Here is an 8,460-nt window from a genome sequence, read left to right as displayed (position 1 = left end):
ACCTCCCCACAGCTCTGAACACCCCCAGGGATGCTGACCCCCCCACCCCTGGGCGGCTGTGCAGTGCTGAGCGCTCTTTGGAGCAGAGATGTCCCCCAGCACCCAGCCTGCCCTGCCCTGCACAGCGTGAGCCGTCACCTCTCATCCCGCGGCTGTTCCCCCATCTCTCCCCATCCTCCCGTTGCCCAACCAGCCCGCGCTGTGCCCGGATCCCGCAGCGGGTTGTGCGGGCAGCAGAGGGCAGCACGGCAGGCGGACCCGGACCCGACGCCGCGTCCCGGAGCTCCGCAGCTGTTATCGCTGCGCAAGCCGCACGTTTTGTGCAACACGTACGCACGCAGTTTTCCCTGTTTCTAATCTGCTGATTTACAGTTGCATAAACGCAAGTGCTCTTGGAATGAAAATTGCTTCATAAGGCAAAAGCGAAGTTAAAGGTCATTTCCTTCGAGTGAGTGAAGGACACCACCGTGCGATCTGCGGGCTGGGAGCTTCTGTGCTGCTGCTGCTCCTCGCCGAGTTCAGTGACTTCACGTGTCCTCTGTTTGGAAAGGAGATCCAGCGGGAACTTTGCAGAACGATGGGAGCACAGGACGCGCTCCCATGGCACAGCACTCTGCAGTGGGACCCTCCCGCAGATAATGACTGCCGGTCTCATGGGACATGTGTCATGATCTGAAAGTCTGCCTGGTTTTGTAGGTGTGGCAGCTTATTCTGGATTTGCTCCGTCTGACACCGAGCTGAAAACGTGGCAGAAATGGAGTCCTTCTGCAGGGCTGCCTCTCGTGAAAGTTGCCCTCCCATCCAGATGTGTGTGCTTTGCTGATGCTGTGCGGCCCAGCGTGCCTGCTGTGCTGAGCTCATCCCTTCTGCTCACATCAAACTTAGCGCTCACTTTTAGCCCGTCATTGTATGCCATCATTTTATGTGTGCAAAAGAAATAGGAATATAGAAAGGGGAAAGAAATAGAGGTGGCCTGCTGTAGGGAACTGCTTTAGCAGGGGGTTGGGCTCAATAACCTCTTGAGGTCCCCTCCAGCCCCTGAGATTCAGTGATTTCTCATGTTTCTGACCATTTGGGGACTGAAGGCTTTCTCTTCTGAAGCTGTTATCAACTCCTATCTCAGCCAAAGGCAATGATGAAATGGAATTTTTACAGTAGATATTCATCATGTTTAAAGCTGAGCTGCTGCTCTGAAGGAGCTCTGCCAAAATCCCTGAAATTTAATGAATGCATGACATATTTCAGCTTTTAAAGGGGAGCTGGAAGAAAGAAGGGGAAAGATTATTTAGCAGACTGTGTGGTGCTAGAATGAGGGGAAATGGTTTCAGAATTAAAGAGGGGAGATTTAGGCTGGATATAAGGAAATATATACAGTAAGGGTGCTGAGGACATAGAGTGCCCAGAGAGGCAGTGGTGCCCCATCCCTACAGATACCCAAAGTTGGTCTGGATGGGGCTCTGAGCACCCGGTGGAGCTGTGGGTGTCCCTGTTCATTGCAGGGAGTGGGACCAGATTGCCCCCAAAGGGCCCTTCTGACTGAGGATTCTATGATTCTGTGATATTATTCACGGAACTAAAACAAGGAAATACACAGAACAAGCCAAGAGAGAGCTGTTAGGGAAGAAAGAAAACTCTCCTGGCATCAGCAGCTGAGATTCCCTGCCCAGCCTCTGGCTCTGGCAGCCTGTTCCCTTGTCACCAACCAGCCAACTGTTCCAGTGAGGCACACGGTGGAAAGTTCAGGGTGAAGTTATGGGAGATGTGAGCTGATGGTACCTCAAGGGGAGGCGCCGCTCCTTCCTCCAGCCGTGCATTCCTGGGGGTGCTGCTGCTGTGTGATGGCCACAGAACGGCACGGGGCTGGATGGGAGGTCGAGGCACAGCCCAAACCCTGTGCCAGGCAGCAGCAATGCTCTGTGCAGTCAGACACGGAGGGGAAAGGAGCACAGCTCCCAGAGCTCGTGCCCAGGGTGACAGCAGGGCGACTGCACACCGCTGCAGCAAAACCCCTCCGCCTGCATCCCGCCCTGCACTTTTCCCCGTTTCTTATCAGAATAACAGTGATGAGCACAGGGCAGATCTTACAAAACAGAGCAGTCTGCTGCTGCCAACGGATGGTTGCCGCTAACATTTATTTTTCCACAATTATAGTCGGGGCTGTTGGCCCGTCCTTTCGAGACGGAGCAGATGAAGGCGCGGCGCACGCCGTCCCTGTCCCGGGATAGATCCGGGCAGGCTCCATGACTCACTTGTGACTCACTGCTCCTCCGTTCCTTCCAGACTCTTGGGGGCGTTCGCATGCGTTGCCGGTCTGTACCTGCAGGAAGCCGTTATCCCCAGCTCGGGCTGGGAGGCATCGGGTGCTGCTCCCGGTGCCACGCAGAGACCCGCGGCCGCGGCAGCCCCCGCAGGGCCGGCAGGGGGAAGGAGACGAGAGGGGAGTTATTTTTTCTTCCTGACATGACACGTTGTCCCAGCGTATTATTTGGATCGAGGTCATTCCCACTAATTCCAAAAACCCCAATTGCTAAACTAAGATTAACCTTTTGGAGAGTTATTTCGAAGAACGGGGATAAAATAAGGTGGTATGACTCAAATCAAGGGGAGGAAAGTGTTGATCACAGTTAATCACAGTTAAGCCACACGAGTTGCTTTCCCTGTCAGAATCAGGAGTTCTGAAAACACCAGGAATGATTAGCTATCATTTCTCTTTGGCAGGGCGGGTTGAGGAGCTCCAGCAGAGCCTCAGCACTGCTCCTCCACCTCCAGCAGCACGACTGGCAGCAGAGCAGGCATCGCATCAGCAAGGAGAACAATCACTGGAAGGAGAGGTTTTTATACCTGTGCCTATGAGAGAAGTGTATGCAGAGAATCACAGAAAAGCAAGAAAAGCCACTGAATAGCAAAGAGTTCATTGCACCCAAAGGTCAGAGGCCTGAGGACACGGAGGTTCCAGCAGGAAGGCACACGGATGGGCACACGCACCTGGACCCAGGACTGCAGGGCTCTCAGCTGTGTTCTTCAGGACGCAGCCAGCCCACATCCACTCCTGGGCCATGCACTGTGCCATCCCACCAGCTGCTGCACTGGTGAACCAGCAGCTGTACAAAGGCTCACCATAGAAGCAGTAAGGCTGGAAATGACCTCCAAGACCACCAAGCCCACTCCAGCCCACCCTCAGAGCCCACAATGCTCATCCAGTTCCAACCCCCTGCTGTGTGCAGGTCACCAACCAGCAGACCAGGCTGCCCAGAGCCACATCCAGCCTGGCCTTGAATGCCTGCAGGGATGGGGCATCCACAGCCTTTTCATCACATTTGTTGGCAGTGATGTTTCCTAGCAGCCCCCTGCCTCACTGCTCCCCGTAGAGGATCACTACTGTCCATGAGATGCTGCTGCTGGCCCAGAACAGCTCTGATGTGGGCAGCACAGCAGGAGATCCCTGTGCACTGCTGTGCCTGAAACATGGAAGGATCAGAGGCAGAACTGCTGCAGAGCCCAGTCAGGAGCCGTAGCAGGGAGGCTGCTGGGCATTGCCTCTTCTCCTGCTGTTCTGCATTCATTTCTGAGCACTGTTCACCGTTGGATTTCAGTAGAGCACTTTTGTGACAAATATGCCACAATAAAAATCTCCTAGCAGCATGGGTTCTACCCAGTGTCTTCCGTATGTGATGGCAGCACAGCTAGGTAATAGTGGGCAAGATGGTGGGGCTGGAGAAAAGAAAAAGATTAGTACATATAGTGGGATTCTATGAAGAAAGAAAAGGAAAAAATCAGCTTTATCCGTTGGTATTTTACCATGACTAAAAGCTACGACAATAAGTTGCAGCCAAACAATGACATCCTATAGAAAACAATTTCCCATAGAAAGCTCCTTAAGAATAGCTTTCCTGTTACATCACGGGAACCTCATTTAGGGAATTTAAGAGCAGAAAGAGAATACCTCTGTGGTGCTGAGCAAATGGGCTGTGAACAAACCGCCCCACCTCCAGCCCCTGCGATGCTGCGCTACAATCTTCAGAAACACATCCATTCTAATTTGTCTTAGGGAATCTGGAAACCCCTAAAAATAGATGGAGGACTGGAACATAGAGGTGTACTCGAATTTGGATTCCTCCTGCGTATCATCTGGCAGAAGGAAACAGCACCAGAGTTACCAAATGAGGCCAATTCATGCCCTGGAATGCGGCCGCCCAAGTAACGATGATGGATAGTGACAGCATGGCTTTCATGTGGCAAGATCCCCACCACCAGCTGTGCCAGGGGAAGAAAGAGCGTGCTGGAATTCACAGCATTCCCCCTCGGATTAATCCCCGGCCTTCCTGCTGCGCCTGAATGAATTGTGAGAGGTATTCGTGGCTCTGCTGGGGGAGATTTGCTGATTTCTTTGGGCCTCCTGGGGGGCAGTGATATAGAGAGCAAATAACCAGCATGCAGCACCAAAGTGATGTAATGGGCAGGGAAACTGCTCTGCTGTGCCCACGGCTGCTGTTCTGCTCTCTGCACGCTATGGGCATGGGGAAAAACTGCAGCTGGGCTGGTGATCTGCAAAGCACACTGTGGCTCACCCAGCTGGGAGTGCTCATCAGTCCAAGAATGGGAAAATACACAGAATGTGCAGCCGACCTCGGGAGCACAAAGACGAGCTGGATGCAACCTGAACCGTAGGGCCACAGAAGTCAAAGAAATCATTAAGGAGGTATCCACATCTGCCACAAACATTTTGTACATCAGCTGTTCCTACAGCATCAATACCGGATTTACTTCATGATTCATCTTCTTCCTCTGCATGTTGATCTAACTCCCCTGACCACATCCAGTCTCTGATTACTAGCTATTACAGCCTTACAAACTGCCTTCAGGGGACAGTAAACATCCAGCACGGTCTGAGGCTTTGGTGTCACCACTCAGCAGCAAACACTCACGGCATAATAAATCCACCAGCGATTTCCTAGAATATAGGCCCAGCAATAAACCCAGCTGCTTGGAACTGATATCTCCTCCAAACAATAAAGAGCTTTCAGATGACTTTAGAAGACTCCTGGTTCCACCATTAAAATGGGAGAAGCAGCAGACCTTCTCATAGGTGCTGTATGCTGAATTTATCAGACAGTTTTTCAGGAGCCACCCCGTGATTTTAGATGTGTTTTGCCAGCTCTGCCATTCCAACCCAAACCATGAAAGAGGCATTTGTTCTTCCCCTGCTTTGGCTGTCACACCAGCTACCTGGAGCCTCACAAGAGAATCCTTTCCTCACCAGTTTGTGTTGGTGCCGCTCAGGACAAACTGTGACCTTGCAGCTGGGAACTGTACTCACCGCTAGGGATATAATTCTACTCCTTTAATTCTCTGCATTGTATGAGAATCAGACAAATCAGTGTCTAACATCTCACAGCAACATGGCAAGTGTACACACTCCTGGTCATTTCTATATGAGTTACGTGTCCATAATTATAATTATTATGTCATTATTCATGGTTTTGTAAGTTCTCTGTGGCAAGAGACAAACACACGATCTTTGGATCACAGTTGAATCTGTGTTGGATCACAGTTCCAACTGCTGTGGAACTGATTGCCACTGTCACATCTCCTCCTCATCCCAGGAATCTCCCCCTGCAGTTCAGTCTCCCAGAGCGAGCAGAGACTGAGGCAGAGGAGCTTCCAGGCATGAACTGAGTTGCACAGGACTTCATTCTTTCAGGTGTTTCTCTTTTACTATACATACATATGTAGGCCTACCTGATGTCCTTTAGCTCGAAAGATAAATGATGAAGTCCCAAAATCTCTCATTTGCTGAACCTTCTATCTTCCTCCTCCAACAGATTTAACACTTTGCCACAGGACATTCCAGTAACAGCAGATGTGGGGTTTAAAGGACCAAGAACAAGAAGCTAAATAGGATGGGAGCAGCCACATATCTACCTGATGTGTCCTGTGGGACCAGAGCGACAGCATGCCCTGCCTGTGGAGCTGTCTCCTAACTTCTCTACCTTCAGTTCATTTAATTTCTGTTCTTGCTTCTCTTCCAGCAACCGAAGTGAGGCCCATCGCATCTCCTATCGATTCCAGACACTATGCCCAGCATACCTACAGCTTCATAGACGTCCCACTTGTGTACGTACAAATATTCGAGTGGCCAAAGAAAAAGACTTTTTGTCATATTTGTTTTGAATCAACTGAACCTATTTCAGGGTTATGCAACCCCTAAAAAATGCTGTCTGTCGGCAGTTTTAAGTAAATAAACAAGACCCGCTTTAATTTAGACAAATTTCCAGGCCACAGCAGTCAGAATGCCACTACAAGCCTTTCGGTATTAAGAAACAAAACCTAAATAAGAAACAGAAGCTGCATCAGGAGCAGGGCCCTGTGGGAACCTTCCTGCCTTTGGTCTGACAATCTAAGAAGTGTGTTCTGGTTTCCCCCGGCATCCGGTGCACTCCAGCAAGTTTCTAAATAAAGTGGAGCAAAAACTTCACTCAGATCTTTAGTGCTCCTTAAATGGCACGTTCCTTCCTTGGCACAGCTGCAGTTCACGTTAAAGCAGGCAACCACGCTAACATTTTTCCTAAATGCTGCCCTATATATTCTGAATTCTCAGCACTCAAAAGCCTCCAAAATAAGCGCTTAAAGTGACGACTGCAAACACTTGCACAAGGCTGCACCCATCCAGAACTGCTATTTTAACCACCTCACTCCATTTACCTTCAGTGACCATTAAACACAGGATGGTCCACGTGAGAACTACCAAAGATAAATTAGCATCTCATTACAGGATTTGCCATCACACCAGGCTGCCTCTCGCTACAAAAAAAGAGTGACAGGTGCTGAATCTTCCTGATAAACTTACACATAAGCACACGCCAAGGCTCAAATGCAACAAAGAGAAAGGTTTGCTTTATCAAGCAGCGTTCAGCCTGCGTGAGAATGCTTAGTCCCTTCCATACCTGAGTAAAGCAACCCGTATTACATACAGCATCTTCTGACTGTGAACACAGATGCTGGGAAATCTGTATCACAAGATAACTCATTACAACTGCAAAAGGCATTCTTAAAATATATATATATATATCCCCAAATTAAAATGAAATCGCTGGCATTTCAGAGATAAGGGATCTCACGAAAGTCTAACAGCTATGGAAAATGAAATAAGAAGCAAGATTATAATCGAATAGTCGTCTCTCTAATGCATTCACAGAACAGAATACTGAAAATATGCAGGGAAATTATATATGGGTCAACTCAAGAAAAAAAAGAACCCCAAATCTCACATTAAATGCATATTTGAGCATTTCACTGCATTTCATCAGCACTCCCTTCTTCAAAAAGCTGAGCACCATCACTGCCATCCACACATCTCAGCAGCTCTGACCTCTGCTGTATTTCCTGCTTTACACACAATTCTGTCACCACTTTCTTTCCCTGTCTCCACCTGCTCCACAGAGAGCTCCAGCGTTCACAGAAAGTGCCCCAGGACATAAAAACGATCCACAGAAAGCTGCTAAGTGCCTTCTGCCTCCCATCTTCAGCTCTCTACAAGTTGCTCAAATCAGTGGGAGAGACTGCACCACAGAAGTAGAGACTGAATGAACTGGAATAATCAATTCCAGTTCCAATTCTAAACCCCAGAACAAGGAATGCCCCGTATTGGCCTGGATGGTGTAACAGGCTGCTGATGTTCCTCATGGGCTGTGCCAGGAACCCCTCTGTGGCTGCACCAGTGCTTGTGGCACACTTTCTGAGTGGGATTATTCATTCACCAGTTTCATTGGCACAGCTGCCCAGGGAGCGAGGGGGTCACCGTCCCTGGGGGTGTTCAGAGCCGTGGGGATGTGGCACTGAAGGACGTGGGCAGTGGGAACAGGGCGGTGGGCTGGGGCTGGGTTGGGGATCCTTCCTGGATGATTCTGTGATTCCATGAGCATCAGTAACATACACCCACTGCTCACCTCAGTTTGTCTGGTCCAGTATTACTGAGAATTTTAGGAATGTGCAAACAAGGGCTGCATTCCCAGTTCAGGCACCACCTCTTCTTGCTGTGCAGTGCCCACAAGTGCCTGCAGCCCCACACAGCCCCTGGCAGTCCCATGCAGCCATTCCAGGCTGCAGAAGACACCCCACCAGATGGATCCTCCCAAACCCTGCCTGCTGAGCTGCAGCTCCTCAGGCCAGCGAGGTGCTGCTTCCAGCAACCCCATTCTCAGCACAAAGGGAAAGAACATCAAAGGTGATCCTACCTGTTTTGTGCATAAGAGAAAAAAATAGAACGTTTTAAACTACTATAGCACATCCACTCTTGATTATTATCACCAAGATTTTTTAATTACATATCCAATGTATCTACCTGCAAAATCTCTCTCATGCTTATGCTGGATACTTGCGTTCGCTGCTGTATTAGTCATTGCTTAATTACCTCTGCGGAGCCTAATTAACAAGGATGGCGGAGGAGCTCCGGCACGTGTT

This window comes from Tetrao urogallus (genome assembly GCF_951394365.1).
Source record: "Tetrao urogallus genome assembly, chromosome: 5".
Lineage (NCBI taxonomy): Eukaryota > Metazoa > Chordata > Aves > Galliformes > Phasianidae > Tetrao > Tetrao urogallus.
Note: the sequence above shows the minus strand (reverse complement) of the source record.